The sequence below is a fragment of the Pongo abelii genome, chromosome 19 (genome assembly GCF_028885655.2).
Source record: "Pongo abelii isolate AG06213 chromosome 19, NHGRI_mPonAbe1-v2.0_pri, whole genome shotgun sequence".
In the NCBI taxonomy this organism is placed as follows: Eukaryota; Metazoa; Chordata; class Mammalia; order Primates; family Hominidae; genus Pongo; species Pongo abelii.
Window position 1 is genome coordinate 78,324,788 of NC_072004.2, and position 18,139 is coordinate 78,342,926.

The 18,139-nt window shown below is 44.0% G+C and overlaps 2 long non-coding RNA genes across 4 annotated transcripts in view; one reads left to right on the forward strand and one right to left on the reverse strand.

The window, feature by feature from the left end:
* Positions 1-4,793: 4,793 nt before the first annotated feature.
* Positions 4,794-7,663, reverse strand: LOC129051413 (uncharacterized). The gene is made up of 2 exons (XR_008515657.2): positions 6,983-7,663; positions 4,794-5,133 (listed from the first exon to the last, which is right to left on the reverse strand). It is a non-coding gene; the product is annotated as an uncharacterized LOC129051413 (long non-coding RNA).
* Positions 7,664-7,781: 118 nt separating this feature from the next.
* LOC129051414 (uncharacterized) overlaps positions 7,782-18,139 on the forward strand; it is a 46,284-nt gene continuing 35,926 nt past the window's right edge. For 2 of the 3 annotated variants that reach the window (XR_008515659.2, XR_008515658.2), the window contains exons 1-3: positions 7,782-8,078; positions 8,923-9,064; positions 14,617-14,696. This is a non-coding gene — a long non-coding RNA (uncharacterized LOC129051414). Of the gene's footprint in view, positions 8,079-8,922; positions 9,065-12,584; positions 12,801-14,616; positions 14,697-18,139 lie in introns of all 3 variants that reach the window. The other variant, XR_008515660.2, reaches the window with a different exon arrangement.

Here is an 18,139-nt window from a genome sequence, read left to right on the forward strand (position 1 = left end):
CCTGACCTGTGTTTGTGCGTAAGATTGCAGGCCCTGGGTCTCCAATTTCACGGACAGCATTACTTGCTCCACGGACCAGATGGATCTAAACTGTCAGATGGTGGGCAGCTGCAACAAGAGCCAGTCATGGGTGTTGTCACCCATTTTCACCCCAGTGGGGTGGACACCATAAACAGTGGTATGAGGATATGAAAAAGGACTGGGGAAGCTACAGGAAAATGTGCAAATGTATAAAAGGAAGTTGGCATGGAAGAGCTCATGGCTCTTGTTAGGACACATAGTATCCCACTGATCCAAAGATCTGACCTGTATGTGCGTGTCCTGCCTGGCATCCAAGCTGCCAGGATTTCATGCTCCCCAAGCTGAGGTTATACCACAGCAGGGTTGTAGCAAGTGCTGCCAGTGCTCTGCGCATATGCCTTTGCCTTACCACTTCTGCTGTAGAATGTGAGACTTCCCATTGCAAGAACCTGCATTTCCCTGCCTGACGGTGCTCTCTGGCCGCTGCTAGTGTGGCACCCGGGAAATGCCCGGAGATCATTCCCCTTAGGGCAGCCCTTAGTCAATGACTGGCAGGAGTAAAGAAATACCGGAGCTCCCCATCCCTCGGAGGATCCTATTCTGAGTATATTCCACACTGGTGCTCAGACTCCCGCAGTGGGATTGATCTCCAGTTGTCCATAGCTGTGGCTAGCTTGGTAACACCTCCTGTACCGTCTAATTTCCTTCCCTTCTATCATGTGCTTCCATACTTACATCACTTAAACTACTTGCACTTGATTCCTCATCGGAGTTAACTTCTTTTTTTTTTTTTTTTTGAGACAGAGCCTTGCTGTGTCACCCAGGCTGGAATGCAATGATGTGCTCTTGACTTATGCAGCCTCCACCTCCCAGGTTCAAGTGATTCTCCTGCCTCAGCCTCCTGAGTAGCTGGGACTACAGGAACGTGCCACCATGCATGACTGATTTTTGTTTTTGTTTTTGTTTTTGAGATGGAGTCTCGCTCTGTCGCCCAGGCTGGAGTGCAGTGGTGCAATCTCAGCTTACTGCAACCTCTGCCTCCTGAGTTCAAGCAATTCTCCTGCCTCAGCCTCCTGAGTAGCTGGGACTACATGTGCGCACCACCAGGTCTGGCTAATTTTTGTATTTTTAGTAGAGACAGGGTTTTACCATATTGGTCAGGCTGGTCTCAAACTCCTGACCTTGTGATCTGCTCACCTCGGCCTCCCAAAGTGCTAGAATTACAGGCATGAGTCACCAAGCCCTGCCCGTTTTTGTATTTTTAATAGAGACAGGGTTTCACATGTTGGGCAGGCTGGTCTTGAACTCCTGACCTCAAGTGGTCCACCCACCTCAGCCTCCCAAAGTGCTGGGATTACAGGCGTGAGCCACTGCACCCAGCCCTCATCTGAGTTAACTTCTGGAGTAACTCAAACCATGGTGAGAGTTTTCAGAAAAAATCTCAGGATCTTTCCTTAGAATGGAGAAGGCTTTCTGTGGTTTTTGGATAGGAATAGTGGACCCATAATGCAAATATCCACTAATGTCTCTGTAGATTCATGTGGTTATTAACCCTTATGATATTAGAGCTATTCTGAGGTTATGGAATGATCTGGGGAGTCAACATGATCCCATAACACCTCTATTGGTTAATTATTGTATAACAATAGTCACCTACCATCATTATAGTCTCTCATTACTACAGTTCATGCATCTAGGAATTGGTTGGGGTTTGGCTGATCTAGGCTAGGCTTGCTCCATGCATCTATTGTCAGCTGGAGCTCTCTTCTAGACTGAGTCTGGCCGGGCAACTCTGTTGTGTGTCTCTCTTCCCCTCCTGAGACCAGCCAGCCAACCTGGACACATTCTTCTCTTTGCAGTGGCAGAGGTGGAAAGGTACATGTTCAATTGAGCAAATGTTTTTTAAGTCTCTATTTGCATTACATATGTGAATGTTCCTTTGGCTCAAGTAAATCATATGGCCAAACTCAGAGTCAAAGGGTAGGAAAATGCACTTTTTCCCTTTTGGGGGATGAGCGGCAGTCACGTGGCAAGAGATATGGAAAGAAGGAGAGATGAAGAACTGAGGCCAAAACTACCCTACACCTATACATCTGCTGTCCTAAGTCTCTACCATTCTGCTCATCTACCCCTGGGAGATTCTGCAGGGAATACTTGGCTGTCATCAACTTTTATAACTAGATGCTCAAGGAAATTAATTCTGGCTTGCTTCTTTTTCTTAGAAAGGACTCATTTTTTCTCTTATGCAATAAACAAACTTTTTATATAATTTTCCATGAATCCAATAAAGATGGCCATCTGAACTTGTCTTAGTACTGAACTAATGAATTTGCAGCGAAATGTGTATTTTGATAGCTGACTTATGAAGGGACCAAATTGGAAATCAGGAACACTGCTTCCAGACAACACACAGATTTCCAGAAGTGTTTAATTTGAGGATTCCTTACTTCTTAAACTCCACACAGACCATGCTCAGGACTTCCTGAGACACGCTGAAACAGCAGTGTAGTAGAAACACTTATCAATATTCATGTTAGTCCCATTTTGTATTGTCTATCAGAGGAGAAAAAAAAGATTTATGATTCATTGTTTTCCAAAGATGCTGCTTCCTCTGCAGTTTTGCAGGTTGTTTTTGGATACAATTTTCTCCTTGTTTATACAATGCCCACTGAAGTGCTTTTTATATCCCAGGTTTGTATGTTTACAGGCCCATCAGCCAATTTCATACATTATTTTCTGCCCCATAGTTGTCTTTGGTGGTTTGAAACTGACTTGATACATAAAAAACAAACAAAACATATCTAGATTCCGCCAGTGACATTAAAAATAATCATATTGTTTGACCTGTCCCTCTGATGATAACCTTTCATGATAGTTCTGTTTCCTTAGATCTGTCTTTTGGGATTGCCTTTGGGCGATTTCTGAAGTGGTAGGTTTCTGGAGTTCTCTAGGAATTGTCCTAGGTTCTTTGGAGCCAGAGTTCCATTATCTGTGGGAGCACAGGAAGGAATTTTACAGTAATTCTGCTACAGTGAAACATTTGCCTTCAGGCTGGAATTGAAAATAGCAGCTGGAAGGACATTTGGAAAGAGTGGGGTGGGGGGGTTTGTGGGAGTGCAGGAGAGGTGGAGAGAGAGAGCGAGCTTTCACATTTGGATAAAAACACTAGCTACAAGGCAAAACGGAGACAGGGCTGGCAAATTAAATTCTCCTCGGGCTTGGCTCTTAAAGCCAGTTATTTCAGAGCCCTGAGTGTCGGCCAGGGTCAGCGCTTGCTCTCGGTAATGAACACTGAGCGCCACGACTCCTGGGTGATGACCAGACACACCGGCCTCTGTTTCACCACTGCTCCTCCCACAAAAAGTCACCATCCAAAATGTGGACCAGTTCCCTGGAGTCACTGGTAATCGAACAACTAAATTTCAGCCCTCTGAAGACTTGGGGAAGACATGTTCCACCTTTACCCACAAGTGTCATTGCAGTAAAGGACACAAATTATAGAAGGTTTGGGCACTGGCCTAAGAAATAAACAAAAGAATTTCAACTAGGAATAGAACCATCTACAAAACCATGCTTTAAGAGATAGTTGATAGCTAGTGTCTAAGATCATGGGCCCCAGTGAACCACGCCTTCCAGTGTTAGTGTTTGTGCCTTGCCAAACTGTGTCCAGGGTTGGTTCCTTCTGGTGGGTTCGCAGTGTTGCTGACTTCAAGAATGGAGCTGCAGACCTTCGCAGTGAGCGTTACAGCTCTTAAAGATGGGATGGACTCAAAGAGTGAGCAGAAGCAGCAAGATTTATTGTGAAGAGCGAAAGAACAAAGCTTCCACAGTGCAGAAGAGGACCCCAGCCAGTTAAGGCCGCTGGCTGGGCGGGGTGTGGCCAGCTTTTATTCCCTTATTTGTCCCCACCCATGTCATGCTGATTGGTCCATTTTACAGAGCGCTGATTGGTCCATTTTACAAACCTCTAGCTAGCTACAGAGTGCTGATTGGTGTGTTTTTACAGAGCACTGATTGGTGCATTTTGCAAACCTATTGTAAGACAGAAGAGTTCTCCAAGTCCCCACTCGACCCAGGAAGTCCAGCTGGCTTCACCTCTCAAAACTTCCTACCTTTGAGTCTGGGCTGCCTTGTGACTTATTTGTGACTAATAGAATAAGGCTTAAATGACACTGTGTGACTTCTGAGGCTAGATTATAGGAAGTCTTACAGCCTCTGTCTGGGTCTCCTAGACACAACTTCTTGTTCTTGGGACACGCCCACTAGAACCTAGCCACGAGCCTGTGCACAGCCCAAGCTACACAGAGAGTCCATATGTAGGCGTTCTAGTTGACAGCCCAGCTGTGCTCCTGGTTGACAGCCAGCAACGACTGTCACTTCAGATACCTCCAGCCCCAAACCCCAGCAGCCATTGTCCACAACCATATGAGATATCACAAGAAAACTGCCCAACTTGGAAGACTGAACACACAGAATGATAAGAGATAATAATTATTTTAAGCCACTAGATAACTAGAACAGAAATTATATATTTACACACAGCTATGTGTGTATGTATATATATATGCTTTTGAATGCATCCATCAATGATGGATCAGTTGAATGATTTTCATTTGCTCATGTATTCATTTACTCAACAAACATCTATTGAGCATACGTGTCAGGTACTATGCTAATCTCTGGGAATATAATAGTGAACAAATTAAGGTCTTGCCTCCGAGGAACTTACAGTCTAGTAAGGGAAGATGACAATAAACAAGCAAACACATAAATAATTGTGAACTTATAAATCATGTCTTTTTTTTATTTGAAAAAGAAGAACATGGCGCTATGCCAGAATAAAAAAGGAAAATCCAACCTAGCCTGGTAATATGGTTTGGATTGGTGTCCTCCTCCATGATGAATTGTAATCCTCAGTGTTGGAGGAGAGGCCTGGTAGGAGGTGATGGGTTCATGGGGGTGGATTTCTCCCTTGCTGTTCTCATAATAGCGAGTCCTCCAGAGATCTGGTTGTTTAAAAGTGTGTAGCACCTTTCATTTCGCTTTCTTCTTCCTGCTTTTGCCATGATTGTAAGTTTCCTGAGGCCTTCCCAGTCATGCTTCCTGTACAGCCTGTGGAACCATAGAACCAATTAAACCTTTTTTTCTTTATAAATTACCCAGTCTCAGGTAGTTCTTTATAGCAATGCGAGAATGAACTAATACATCTAATAATCAGTTAAGGCCCCTCTGAGGAGCTGACTTTTAAGTGGAATCTGAAACGCAAGAAGGAGCCAGCTACATTAGGGGTGGAGAATGCAGAAAGCTTTCTAGAATAAAAGAACAATAAAGACCCTAAAGTGGGAAGAGGCTTGGGATATTGGGAGGACCCAGAGAAAGCCATGATGATTGAGCTAGAGGGATCTAGCGGAGAGAGGCCAGAGAGGAAGAACTGGACCAGAGCAGTAGGCTTGTAGACCATGGTGTGGGGTTTGGATTTTCTCCTAAATGCAATGGGAAGCTATTTAAGGCTTTTAGCAGGGGAGTGACATGATCCAATTTACATTTTTAAAAGGTCACTCAGACAGCCTGGAGGATAACAGATTGGAAGAGGCAAGAAGGGGATGAGGGAGGCCGCCATCCAGGTGAGGTGACGGAGGTGTCTGAAGCTGCAGGCGGAACCCTGGGAGGCACCACAGAGCACCTGCTTCCTGCTGCACCTCAGACGGTTCCAGCAGCATTTGTGCTAAGGTAGGTCTTCTACGAAGTGTACTAGTGACTGATGACAAATGCTGTAGGCCCATAGTCACATCCCGAGAATCTCTCTGTTGCTTCTGCAATGCACACACTATCCCGGTTCTGGCTTGATAGATCAACAATGCCTACAGCTAACTCAACCCCGCAAGGTGTGTGTCAAGGGGTGCTCAGAGCCTGCTCCCGACCCCACTCCGGTGCACCCTCATCTCACACAGGATGCCGCTCCAGGGGTGGCTGTGGGTGAGGGGCTGTAGGAATAGCGCCCGCCCACCCCCACCCCGAGCCAGCAGCAAATCCTGTATATTGGGACATGTGATGTCTGAAGTGCCAACCCATCTGGTTGACCAGATTTGCTGCCTTGATGAAGCTGTCTTTCCTGACCAAGTTGGCTGTTGTTACCAACAGATACTGGGTCCTCGTGCTGTTGTTAAATTAGTTGTGAATAAAAGGAAACCAGAGCAACTAAAGCCTGCAGTCCCCATAGGCTAGAGAAAATCCGTCGATAGCAATTATTTCCTAGGATTGTCATTACAAAGGTATTTAGCTCTGCAGGTTCAGTTCCCCTCTGACTTTCACCGGATTTATAGATTGTCCTTTCATAGGAACTGCCAGACACATTTCTGACAAAAATATCTGCATGTGCGTAGCCAAGTGTGTGTGGCAGGCACTGAACTGAGCACGTTGGGGAATAGATCCCATCACCTACCTACTCACAACCCTCACCTTAAATCTGTTTCCCCCAGCACCATCTAGCTACTCCCTGCTGTGAATTTAAGAGTTAGGCTGGGCATGGTGGCTCACGCCTGTAATCCCAGCATTTTGGGAGGCTGAGGTGGGTGGATCACTTGAAGTCAGGAGTTCGAGACCAGTCTGATTAACATGGTGAAACTCCGTCTCTACTAAAAAATACAAAAATTAGCCAGGAGTGGTGGCAGGCATCTGTAATCCCAGCGACTTGGGAAGCTGAGGCAAAAGAATTGCTTGAACCGGGGAGGCAGAGGTTGCAGTGAGCCGAGATTGCGCCATTGCACTCCAGCCTGGAGGACAGAACGAGATTCCATCTCAAAAAAAAAAAAAGAGTTAACCTTTGGCCAGGGCGGTGGCTCACGTCTGTAATCCCAGCACTTTTAGAGGTCAAGGCGGATGGATCACTTGAGGTCGCCGACACGGTGAAACCCCATCTCTACTAAAAATACAAAAGTTAGCCAGGCATGGTGGCAAGCACCTGTAATCCCAGCTACTCTGGAGGCTGAGGCAGGAGAATGGCTTAAAGCTGGGAGGCGGAGGTTGCGGTGAGCCGAGATCGTGCCACTGCACTCCAGCCTGGGCAACAGGGTGAGACTCCATCTCAATGAAAAAAAAAGAGAGAGAGAGAGTTAGCCTTGATTTCTCTCTTCCTCCACACTGGCACTTACTGAGTATCTACAAACCACTCACTTTTCTCCACTGCCCACCGCTATCCTAGTGCAAGATGCCTACAGCAGCGACCTCTCAGGCCTCAGTATCCAGACTCCTCTGCTCTCCTCCCTGCAGCCTTGTTCTGAGCTCCCCGGATTCATCACTCCCTGCTCCCACCTCATCCTCTGTACATCAGCCATATTCATTGACCGTCAGCCCCTCACGTGTGCTCTCTCCCAACTCTGGGCCTTCCCATATCTCAAAGAGTTGACAGATTGCCATCTTCAGCCCTGCTCTGTTTTGTAAATTAAGTTTTACTAGCATCCAACCCCATTCATTGATAAGTTATCTGTGGCTGCTTTTGTGCTACAACAACAAAGTTGAGTAGAAAACTTTGCCGACCCTCCATATACTATTTCTTCTGCCTCTCCTCTTCTTATGTCCTTTCTCCCTGTTCACACCTTCCTTCCCTTCACTTGGATAATGCCTACTTACCCTTCAGCCCTTAGACTGGAAATAACTTCTTCCAGGAAGTCCTCCCTGACCACACCCTATCCCCTGTATACGTTCCCATAGCACTCCATTGTTGAATCACAGCAGTAATTACAATGGCCTGCTTACTTAGACAAGTCTGTATCCCCACTAGATTGTATGTTCCTTGAGGACAGAGGCTGGGTTGTAAACCCAAAATATCTGAGACAGGTCTCAGTGAATTTAGAAAGTTTGTTTTGCCAAGGTTAAGGACGTGCCCATGACCCAGCCTCAGGAGATCCTGGCCACGTGTGCCCAAGGTGGTTGGTGTACAGCTTGCTTTTACACATTTTAGGGAGACACGGGACATCAATCAATGTGTGTAAGATGTACATTGGTTCGGTTCAGTAAGGTGGGACAACTCGAAGTGGGGGCTGCCCAGTTAGCAGCAGGTAAGAGACAAAAGGTTGCATTTTTTTGTGAATGCTCAGTGAACCTTCATTTTTACATAAACAATAGGGCAGAGGGAGCCATCAGATAAGATATGCATTGTCTCAGGTGAACCTCAGAGGGGTGACTTTAAATTCTGTCTGTCCTTTGTCCACAAGGAATTTCCATTTGTCTAAATATTTAAATGTTATAAAACAAGCTAACAGTTCAATGAAATACCTTTATACTCTCAGCCTAAGAAGTATTCCTTCATATGCAGTGAAAAATACATGTAAAGCTATGATTTGTATGTGATTAAAAGTTGGCAAACTATTAAAGATAATTTAATTGTTATGAATGTCCAGGTGTTCTAATATTTTATATTCATATGTTTATTTTATAACATTTACTCTTCTCTTTATTTTGGCAAAAATCACTTTGTTATTGTAATCTAGACTTTCACATAATGTGTGTTCAATTGCTAGTAATAATCTAAAGGATTAGAAATAAAATTAATTGCATTAAAAGTACACAAAATTTGGATGTATTTTCAAAAAAGTAAATCAGTAAAAATAAAGCAAAATATGAATATTTATGTTTTTTCTCCTAAATTAATCAAAACTCTATATTAAAATTAAAAGGCAAAAAATATATAATTAATGTCAAAATTTAAAATCAAAATGATTCAAGCTAAATTTTTAACTTTGTGAACATTTAATGAAACCTTATTAAATATATATGTAAATAAAAGGATTCCAGTTCTACTATGCAATGTCTATTAGTTGGCAATGTAAAGAATTGGTATCATTTCATATGCTCTATCTAGACCTACATAGGCACAAATATAATATGATTTGTTTAATATAGTTAACATCATGCTACTTGATAAGTACCCTCGGAACTACAAATTGAAAGAATACTAAGAGAAGCAAGAAAATGGATGCTTAGCCCTGATGGGAAATCATACCTCATTTCGTGACAATCTATTGCATTCATGCCAAGAGGAAAGGTTGGACAACTTATTTGTCTTTTCTCTTACCTAAGTCGTTCCTCTGCTCAAATCCTCCTTGCTTGCCAAAGAAATGTCTTCTTCCAACATCAGCAGTGGCACAATCCACAAGCCTTTGTGGTATTCTGACATGGCCATCTTTTGTTTGAGGACACACTGCAAGGGACGGAGGGAAGCATTTTCCTGACTCCTGAATGGTGTTAGCCACAAGAGTAGTCGTTTCAAGTTAAAGGTTATGCTGTGCCAATGCTGAGCATGGTGCCCAAGTGACAGAGGCACCCTGTCTTCTTTTTTTTTTTGAGACAGAGTCTCCCTCTGTCATCCAGGCTGGAGTGCAATGGTGCGGATCTCGGCTCATTGAACCTCCCAAATTCAAGCAATTCTCCTGCCTCAGCTCCTGAGTAGTTGGGATTACAGGCGACCGTCACCATGCCCAACTAATTGTTGTATTTTTAGTAGAGACAGGGTTTCACCATTTTGGCCAGGCTGGTCTCAAACTCCTGACCTCAAGTGAGCTGCCTGCCTCAGCCTTCCATAGTGCTGGGATTACAGGCGTGAGCCACCACGCCTGGCTATCTTCTTTAATAAGTTTATTTTTGTGTGTATTTGTAAAATACAGCATCCTCTAAAGTGAGGGGCCATGGTAGAGAACTCTTTCGGGTGGGTGGGAGGGCCGTACTCCTCTCCTGTCCACTATTGTATCCCTCCTGCTTACCATAGAGTCTGGCACACAGTAGGTGCTCAATACATGCTGATTTGGTCACAATGAAGAATTTTTATTATTTTGGACCAATGAGGCACTAAGTCATAAATGACTGCTCTCTGGCCTAATCGCCATTAAAATATAGCCATCTAGTAGAGCAGGGGTCAGTCAACTTTTTCTGTAAAGGGCTAGATAGTAATAAATAGTTTTGGTTTGGTGGGCCATACGATTTCTGTTGTAAATACTCAACTCTGCTATTGTAGTGCAGAAGCAGCCATAGACAATACATTAACAAATAAGCATGTCTGCGTTCCAACAAAACTTTATTTAAAACACAAGCGGGGCCAGGCTCGATGGCTCATGTCTGTAATCCCAGCACTTTGGGAGGCCAAGGTAGGAGGACTGCTTGAGCCCGGGAATTTGAGACCAGCCTGGGCAACATAGTGAGAGCTCATCTCTACAAAAATAAATAAATAAACAAACAAATAAATAAATAGCTGGATGTGGTGGCGTGCGCCTGTAGTTCCAACTACTCAGGAAGCTGAGGAGGGAAGATTACTTGAGCCTAGGAGTTTGAGGCTGTCATGAGCTGCGATTGCACCTCTGTACTGTAGCCTGAATAACACAGAAAGAGACCTTTTCTCTAAAAAAACAAAACAAAAAAAACCAGGTGGCAGGCCAGATTTGGCACAGGGGCCATAGTTTGGCAACCACTGTACTAGAGCATAGGAGGAGAGGGATCCTGCTAATGAGGAGAAGGCAGAGTTGAAAATATTTAGGAGGTGGAATTATCAGGAGTGGATGCCCCTTAGTTATTCCTGCATACCAGCAGAAGCCTGAGCTGAAACTGCCCGCAGATGCCAAAGCATCCTCAAGGCTTGCCCTCCTTCGTCTGGGTGGCTGTTCGTCCTCCCTGCCTTCCCTGGTTTGTCACCCCTGCTCATGTTTGTCTTACTATAGGTGTCTCCAGATTTCTGGCTTTCTCAGTGCTTCTACAGCCTGGCTGTGCACTAGAATCACCCAGGGTGTTTATTTAAAATGTCCCTGCCCAGACCCATGTATTAGTCGGCTAGGGCTGCTGTAGCAAAATACTTCAGACTGGGTGGCTTAAACAACAGATTTCTTTCCCCACTGTTCTGGAGGTTACAAGCCCAAAAGGAAGATGCTGTCAAGGCTGGTTTCTGGTGCGGCCTCCCTCTTTGGTTTGCAAATGGCCACTTTCTCTCTGTGTCTTTTTTTTTTTTTTTTTTTTTTTGAGACAGAGTCTCGCTCTTTCGTCAGGCTGGAGTACAGTGGTGCAATCTTGGTTCACTGCAACCTCTGCCTCCCGGGTTCAAGCCATTCTCCTGCCTAAGCCTCCCTAGTAGCTGGGATTTCAGGCACGTGCCACCATGCCCAGCTAATTTTTGTTTTTTTAGTAGAGACGGGGTTTTACCATGTTGACCAGGGTGGTCTCAATCTCTTGACCTTGTGATCTGCCCACCTCGGCCTTCCAAAGTGCTGGGATTACAGGTATGAGCCACCGCACCCGGCCTCTCTCTGTGTCTTTAAGTGGCCTTTTCTCTGTGCATGTGCAAAAAAAGAGAACAAGAGAGTGCTCTGGTGTCTCCTCCTCTTCTAATAAGGACATCAGTCCCATCAAATTAGGGTGCTACTCTTATAATCTCATTTAACCTTCATTATCTCTTTAACAGCCTATTTCCAATGTTAGTCACATTGGAAATTAGAGCTCCCACATATGAATTTTGGGAAAATACAGTTTACCCCATAACACCAGGTTTTTGGATTCATTGGTCTCAGGTGGAGTTGAGGTACTGACTTTTTTTTTTTTTTTTTTAAATAAAAGCTGCCCAGAAAATTCTAATGCTCAGCATGTTTGAGAAGGACTGGTAACCAGTTGATATTCTGGCTCTGGTCTCATTAACTCAGCTCTGTCATTCTTCCAGGACAAAAATGCAGTTAATAGCTTGCCATTTCCATGCTTGGTTGAACTCTTTTGGCCAGCCCCCACTTCAAGGGAAGGAGAACTGGATAATATGTAGAAGGAACAGCAGGAGGAAGGAGATTTCCAGGTTTCTACTTGGCTGGTGGCAGGGCCATTCCATAGGCAGGAGCAGGTCTACAGGTGAAGGTGATGTGTGATTGGCTGTGTGATGCTGACTGAGCTGCCTCTGAGACGGGTGCACATTGTTATCAATAAATAAGTATGGAATTGAGAGGAGGAATCTTGCCTGGAGATAAAGATTTTAGTCTTTATCAGCAAAGAGTTGGAAGTTAAATGCATGGGAATGAATTACTGGGAAAATAGGGGCAAAAATGGAAACCTGGAGAATTCTAGCACTTAAGAGAGGGGAAGAAAAAGAATTCCCAGTGACTATGACTAAAAGCAGCCATTTGAGTTAGTGGGAAACTAGAGGAATGGGTATAAAGGAGGAAGAGGTCAGTGGTAAAATGTAACCAAGGGCCAGGCACAGTGGCTCAGGCCTGTAATCCTAGCACTTTGGGAGGCTGAGGTGGGCGGATCACCTGAAGTCAGGAGTTTGAGACTAGCCTCACCAATATGGTGAAACCTCATCTCTACTAAATGTACAAAAATTAGCTGGGCTTGGTGGTACATACCTGTAAACCTAGCTACTTGGGAGGCTGAGGCAGGAGAATTGCTTGAACCTGGGACACGGAGGTTGCAGTGAGCCAAGATTGCACCACTGCACTGCAGTCTGGGCGACAGAGTGAAACTCTGTCTCAATAAATAAATAAAGTAACCAAGAAGCTAAATTTTTAAAAATCTGAAGCATCTCCTGGATTTGACAATTACAGGGCACTGGCAAACATCGTGAGAGGTGGTGGCCTGAGCTGGATAACCTGAGTCTGTTCCTGCTCTGAGCTCTAGGATGCTGACCTGGATGGGCAGTGTCAGCAGATTCCCTGGTTTTCTGGATTCTGGCTGGGCTTGGCCAATGGAGAATACTAGCAGGACATGAGAGGGAAGGAGGAGGGAAAGGGTGAGGTATCGATTCACCTTGCTTCCTTGAGGTGAGGGTTCCCTGGGCTGGCTGCATTCCTTGATGAAGGCCACCATTCCTGTTGGGTGGCTCTCTCCACGCAGTGCCCCCTCTAAAGCCTCTTCCCCCTTTTCCTGCAGACCTGGGGTAGTGCAGCTTCCTCCTCTTACCAGCCCCTGCAGTGCCACACTATTCTTTTGACTTTTCTCTATCTTGTCAGCATCTTTGTAAATAGACCTTCTACTAAACCCTCCTCAAATTACTCAATGTAGTCTGGGCACCGTGGTTCATGCCTGTAATCCCAGCACTTTGGGAGACCAAGGTGAGAGGATTGCTTGAGCCCAGGAGTTCGAGAGCAGCCTGGACAAGATAGGGAGACGCCATCTCTAAAAAAAATTAAAAAAAAAAAATTAGCCGGGTGTGGTGGCATGCACCTACAACAGTCTCAGCTATTTGGGAGGCTGAGGTGGGAAGATTGCTGGAGCCTGGGAGACCAAGATTGCGGTGAGCCGTGATGGTGCCACTGCACTTTAATCTGGGTGACAGAGTGAGATCCTGTCTAAAAAAAGAACCCAATTTAAGTGTGCCTTTTGTTTCCTGCTGGGATCCAGACTGATACAGGGCTCAGTCCAAACTGAAGTGGGTTGGGGAAGGAGTGGGAGAGTAGAGAATATAAAACGTTATTTTGAAGAGTACCATAGAAAAGTACAGACAGTAATAGAAATCTACACCAGAATTTAAAAAAGGAGATTTTATCATTTTGCTTCAGATTTTTTTTTTTTTTTTTTTTTTTGGAAAGACAGAATACTAAAGATGAGGTTTCTTTTGGTTTCTGTCACAACGTCTGTCTCCTCTATCTCTTAGCAGAGAGTGAATTAGGTATGAACCTCATTAGGTATGAACCCTTCTAGTCCATTTTTGATAATTTACTGTTAGTATGTGTTTTCGAATTTATCTAAATGCTTCCATACTGTATATATCATTCAGCAGCTCCCGCAAACCCTTTTTTTTTTTAGACAGAATCTCGCTCTGTCTCCCAGGCTGGAGTGCAGTGGCATGATCTCAACTAACTGCAACCTCTACCTCCCAAGTTCAAGCGATTCTCTCACCTCAGCCTCCCGAGTAGCAGAGACTGCAGGCGTGCACCACCACGCCCAGCTAATTTTTTGTACTTTTAGTAGAGACAGGGTTTTGCTGTGTTGGCCAGACTAGTCTCAAACTCATGACCTCAAGTGATCCGCCTGCCTCGGCCTCCCAAAGTGCTGGGATTACAGGTGTGAGCCACAGCACCTGGCCCCCGCTTTTTTTTTTAACTACACTTTTTTGTTTTTGTTTTTGTTTTGAGATCACGTCTCACTCTGTCACCCAGGCTAGAGTGCAGTGGCGCAATCTCCACTCACTGCAACCTCCACCTCCCAGGTTCAAGAAATTCTCATGCCTCAGCCTCCTGAGTAGCTGGTATTACAGGTGTGCGCCACCGTGCCCAGCTAATTTTTGTATTTTTAGTAAAGATGGGATTTCACCATGTTGGCCAGGCTGGTCTCGAATTCCTGACCTCAAGTGATCCACCTGCCTCGGCCTCCCAAAGTGCTGGGATTACATGCATGAGCCACTGCATCTGGCCAGAACTACACTTTTGAGAACTATCCATGTTGATATTTACAGAGCTAGGCCATTTGTTTTAACTGTTGTATAGTATGTTTTATTATATCTTATTTTATTTATTTGTTCTCCTATTAATGAATATTTTTATAATTCCAATTTTCCACTATTATAAACAATGCTGCAATAAAAATCTTTATGCCTTTCTCCTGATGTATGAGTGTTTCTCCACCATCTATACACAGAAGAGAAATTGCTGATCCTGGGGTTTGCGCATTTCAACTTTACTAGATATTACCAGATTGACATTCATCCACAGACCCTGGTAAGTAGTTCTACAGACTCCCACAAACAGTAGGTATAAACTCTCATTTCCTTGTTCCGTGTTCAACATTTTGTATTGTCAGAGTTTGTGGTTTTTGAAAATGTGATGATTATAAAATGGTATGCAACTCATGTTATTAAACATTAATATAATTTTGGAGTAGATAATACATGCACACAGTATAAAATTCAGAAGCTACAGGAGCATATACAGTGGAAAGCAAGTCCTCCCTCAGCCCCTGCCCTTTAGCCACTGTCTTAGTTCGTTTGTGCAAAATACCATAGACCGGGTAATTCACAAACAATAGAAATTTATTTCTCATGGTTCTGGAGGCTGGGAAGTCCCAGATCAAGGCATAAGCAGGTTTGGCATCTGATAAGGGTTTGATCTCTGCTTCCAAGCTGGTGCCTTGTTGCTGCATCCTCTGGAGAGGAGGAACAGTGTGTCCTCGTGTGAGACAGAGACAGAGGGCAAGAAAGGGTCAAGCTCTGTGTGAAGCCTCTTTTATAAAGACCTTAATCCCATTCATGAGGGAAGAACCCTCATGACCTGATTACCTCCTAAAAGGCCCCATGTCTTTAAAGTCACCACGATAAGGATCAAGTTTCAACATGAAATTTGGAGGGAACACCATCATTCAAACCATAACCACCACTTAGTTCTCTGCTCTGTTGTCTGTTTCTTGTGTGCTCTTCAGATACATTTTATGCAGTTACATGTGTGTAGTAAAACATTAAACTTTTTCTATCCCATTTCTTTTGTCTCAGTAGATTGTACAGCTTTATAGATTCAATGTTAATTGTTTTCATTTCATACATGAACTCTATTTTCTTAGATCCAACAAGCACAGGTTTGGGTGACTACTTGGAAAAAGCTCACAATCCCTAAAGTCAAGAACCATCAATTCCGAAGGTACCATTGCAACTGCTCTAAGGTACTTAGGGGACCTCTACCTCAAGTTTCACTCTGCTAGAATTTCCAATGGAAGCTTGCAGACTGGGTCCTTTTATCTGCTATGGTACAGTCAGAAAAACAGATACCCCTCTAGGTATCTCAGATAGAAGGAGGCTTACACAGGGAATTAGAGGCTTAAACAACTCTAGGAAAGCTGCAAGAGTGATAGTGATCGGGACACCTCTTTCAGGAAATCTGGTAGTGCAGGAATCACAAGGAAGCCACTGCCATTGCTCTCAGCTGCCTGTAGAGCCAGTTGGAGTATTTTCAGGAGAACACCCGAAAGTTTTAGGCAAAATTCCATGTCGGCCATCTGCTGCTGCTTTGAGAAAACAATGGCTTCTCCTTCTCTTCCCTACCAAATCTCACGCAAGTGCCTCTCATTGGTGGAGTCCGGGCTGAATACTGTTGGCAAGATCAGGGAAATGTAGTTTCCAAGTTTGTCCTCCTGTAGAAAAAGACAAGAGCCCAGAAAGGCAGATATGGTACTGAGTACCCACAAATGGCAACTGGCAGGGTTCCCAATAACAATCTCCCTCTCCCTGCTTACAAACATGATTTTATTACCCAACTTTGTAATATTACATTCTGTCTCTATTAGGGGCATATACTACATAATTTATGTTATAGGTTTTATATAGATCAACAACAATTAAGCACCTATTTTATCTTCCACATTGCCTACTTATGTGGAAGACTTAGGGAAGAGTAACACAAAAGGGAAAAGATAGAGTTCCTATTGTTAAGAAACCAAGTGTCACTTACTAAAAAACTTTCACAGAGACCCTACTGTGTGCTCACATCAGAAACCCTAGGAAAGCAGACTGATATGGACTCATACAGTCAAGAGACAAAAATCTGCATAGGAATGATAACAACCAAATTCAACATAGAGATTACCAATAGGGAGGGAAGGAACACAGGCAGCTACAATTGTGTAAGTCATATTTTAAACTGGATGGAGTGTACACATTTGTGTATTTTATTTTTATTTATATTTTTACCTCTGGCCAAAATATTTCATAATAAAACTTTTTTTTTAAAGAACTAGGCAGGGTATCTGTCCTTAGGGAGTTTACATTTTGATGAGAGAGGTCTCTCTCTCTCTCTCTCTCTCTCTCACACACACACACACACACACACACACACACACACACACACGAAATGGGCAAAGATATAGCATCGAGCTGCTGTCTTGGGTAGAAGAGCATCCTGGGAACCAATCTTTATGGAGTTCATCAATGAGATCAAGAAGAGAAATTATATACGAATTCTGTTAAAAAGGTAAATTTAATGTTGGTGTAGACTTTCATCTTTAATCAAGGTAATTGAATATGTCCCCCAAAGTTCATGTGTTGAAACGTAATCCCCAATGCAACAGTGTTCGGAGGTGAAGCCTAATGGGAGGTGCTTAGGTCATGAGGTCTCTGCCCTCATGAATATGTCATTATCTTAAGAGTGGGTTTATTATAAAAATGAGTTCGACTCTCTCTCTCTAACTTCCTATCTCTCTCTCTCACTCTCTCTCTCTCTCTCTCTCATGTGTGCTCCTGCCCTTCCACCTTCTGCCATGGGATGACTCAGCAAGAAGGCCCTCACCAGATTCAGTGCCTTGATCTTGGACTTCTCAACCTCTAGAACCATGAGCCAAATCAATTTCTTTTCATTATAAACTACTGAGTCTTTGGTATTCTGTTACAGCACCACAAAACAGATTAAGACATTGATCATACTTAATGTCTTTCTTGTTTTGCAAGGGAAGACAGAATAAAGTTAACGCTCCACCTCATGCTGACTTTCAATAATTCTATATCCAACAGAACACTCTATAGACTGCAGATGCAAGCGTGAAGGGAAATGAGATAAGGTAGTGAGCAGCATGAGGTAAAGGGCAGGTTGGTTTTGAGGCAGGCTTCTATTGGGCAGGAAGCTGGAAATGAGATGTAGGGTTTAGAACAGTAAAAAGAAGGGGAAAGAAAAGGGGGGAAAAGAGAAGCATTCAAAATTCACTTAAAATTAAGACTATACATTAGGTGTCATGGAGAGTTCAAAAACAATAAGACATGTCCCCTGACCTCACGGAACTTAGAGAAGCCTTTGCCCGAAGGCTCAGAATGCTCATAATAGGCTGGGCGCAGTGGTTCATGCCTGTAATCCCAGCACTTTGGGAGGCCGAGGAGGAGTCAGTCAGGCTGAGGTCAGGCGTTCAAGACCACCCTGGCCAACATGACCAAACCCCATCTCTATTAAAAATACAAAAAAGTTAGCCAGGCATGGTGGCACATGCCTGTAGTCTCAGCTACTCAGGAGGCTGAGGCAGGGGGAATGCTTGAACTGAGAGGCAGAGGTTGCAGTGGGCCAAGATTGTGCCACTGCACTCCATCCTGGGTGATAGATCAATACGGTCTCAAAAACAAAAACAAAAAAAACTCACAATGGTACTCAGTGAGCCATGTGCTTTACAAGGATGCTCTTATTTAATTCACACA